Source organism: Arachis ipaensis, chromosome B07, assembly GCF_000816755.2.
Source record: "Arachis ipaensis cultivar K30076 chromosome B07, Araip1.1, whole genome shotgun sequence".
NCBI lineage: Eukaryota > Viridiplantae > Streptophyta > Magnoliopsida > Fabales > Fabaceae > Arachis > Arachis ipaensis.
In genome coordinates this window covers 46,644,083-46,646,884 of record NC_029791.2, presented here as the reverse complement: position 1 = coordinate 46,646,884, position 2,802 = coordinate 46,644,083, and positions in this window count along the sequence as shown.

The following is a 2,802-nucleotide window of genomic DNA, read 5'->3' as shown; positions in this document are numbered from 1 at the left end:
AGACATATTAGATACATAATTATTTATATACTTCTTTAATATATTAATTTTTTAGGGAATAGATATGACAAGTTATAAATCTTAATCTATCCTTTTGGTTTATGTTTAAGAAAAGTTGCCTTTTTAAGTAAATTATTCCGAAGTTTTTAAATTATATACTATCGAATATGAAATGAATTTATTCATCCTCAGTTCATATACATACATTTGGTTTTATTTTTTGCTTGCCTAACCTTGCGGACATTAAATAAGCAAAGCCTAACTGCTTTGAAATAGGACTACTAAATGCTAACCATATTTAATTTAACATGGTGGACAGAAAGAAAAAGACCTACCAACAAACTTAAAAATGGAGTAGAATCATTATTAGTGTATAAGTACGTGGCATTTTATCAACATTTGTTGTACTACTTGTCGAATAAAATCTTCAATTAAAAAATTTATATACTTACTTTTTGTGAAGAAGATGGAGCTTTCATGCTATGATGAAAAATTAGGAATGGTTATTTTTGCTGAAAATTTAAGCATGATGAGAAAAAAAAACCAGCATCCATTTACATGAATTTTCATAAGTATAGTAAATATTTTTATAAAATTTAAAAAATTTGATTGTACTCAATAGTATAAGCTAAGTTAAATCCACGTCCTTATACATTATGATATAATATTAACATTTGGTGTAGTCATGACATTTTTGAATACGCAGATTATATTATATATAAAATTTAATTTTGAATATTATTATAAATTTTATGTAATTTTATTAGGTTTCATTTATATTAGGTTCAACAGATTTTTGTTATCTATATTGGTAAAATACAGCTCCACGAACAAAGTTAATTAAAAAACCTAAAATGGTCTTTCTAGAATCAATATCTTCTGTCATGTCTCAGTTATTCTAACTAATTAGAATAGGCTTCTCACTTCCATAACACAACTTCATGTTAGATGTAAGACTCTAAATATTCAGAAATTAAATATTATTATCTAATTATTTATTTTATTTATTCGAGAATATACTTTCAGAAGTTTTTATATTATTTGAGTACTTTCTTATTATTAATTTTAAAATCTTTAATAATCGTAAAACAAAAACGATTTTATATGCTTTAATTTGAGTAATTAAAGTTTTAACTTTATTTTGTAATTTTAAAGAAAATTAACTTAATTATCTCAAATTATTGAGTTAGAGTATTTATTTAAAAATAAACTTGTAAGTTGATAATTAAATACTATTTTTATAAATATTAGTATTAGATTAAAATTAGTTTTTAATTACTTTATTATCCTAATTTTTTTAAAATTACTAAACTACCCAAAATTTTCAATTTCATGCACAAAATCCTAAATCCCCAAAACATAAACCCTAACCCTTTTACCCCACTGTCTCACCGCCACTCACCCACCACCACACCCTTTCCTTACATACACACATCACAGAGCTTTAGCCAACAAAAAGAAAGAAAAATAAAGGAGGAACAGAAACAGAAACAGGAGAAGGAGAGAAGAGAGGGAGTGCTGAGGAAGTGAGGGAGAAGAGAGGAGGGAGCTGCTACATCCAGAGTTGCGCTGCCTTGCCGCCAAGTCGCCATGCCGTCGCAATGAGGGAGAAAGCTCGCGAGAAGAAAGAAGACGTCGTCGAGTTGCTTCACGTTGCCGCTGTCAGTCGACGAGCCACCGCGAAGAGAGAGAGATGCGCAGGAGGAAGGGAGTATCGCGTTGGAGGAGGCATCGTGTGCTGTCGTCAAAGCCTCCTTCGTCGTCGTAGTGGCTTGGACTGTCACCGGAGGGAGCCACTGAACCCCCATCACCGCCGCTGCTGAGGAGCTCAAGGAGAGAGAGATAGCTCGCAGAAGAGAGAGAAAATGCGATTGGGGCTCCGCTGCTACTGTTGCCGCGGTTATTGCCGCTGTGCATGGCCGCCGGGAGCAGTGTTTATGCCACCAGAGTTTGTTGCTGGTGTTGTGGCTGCTCCGTTCCTGGTTTCTTTCTTGGTACGATAAATCTTTTGCTTTGAAAACCTCTATTTGTCATTGTTCTATTATAGATTATTGATTTTTGCGCAATGATTTTATGTCAGTGTTGAGTTACTGTTGTCAGCTGGTGCCCTTGTGGTTGATACCGCTGCGGAACATAGTCGGAGTTGATGTCGTTGTTTTCGGGCCGAGGGTAAGGGGCTTTTTGTAACGCGTTGGTTCGACTAACTGACGTATGGGATTCATTTTAAAATTAAGAGTCTTTAATTTAAGAATGCCAAAAAGCTTATTAAGTAATTGCAAATAATTTACAAATGCTTTATATGACTTTTGATGAAGTTGGAAATTGTTGGTGATAATGGGTATGTTTGAATATGCTGAAGTTAATATTTGGTTTGTTTGATGGTGTTGTAAAAGATTGGGTGATTAGATTAGCTATTTGTGTATTTGTTAATTGTGATTTTGTTATTAATAAGGATATTATTGTAGTTGCTGCTGGTTGTACGGTGGTTGTGAATGGTGATAGATTTGGTTTCGCTTGTTGAATTGGAAATATGAATTGAGTTTTACAAATTGAGTCCGAATTGAGGCTGTGATTGATGCTAGAAACTCTGGTTATGTTAATGTCTTGGTTGGGTTGTTGATTTGAGAAATTATAAAAGTGAGGGAGCCCGTAAGGGTGGTGAAGACAAATTTTAAGAGGAGGTTCTGTCCGAATTCTTATAAAAACGTATGAAAAAGTGATATTGTTTTGAAAAATCTGATTTATAGGCTTATTTTGAGAAATAATTCTATGTTGGAAAAGACCTAGTTTGCAAACTTACTC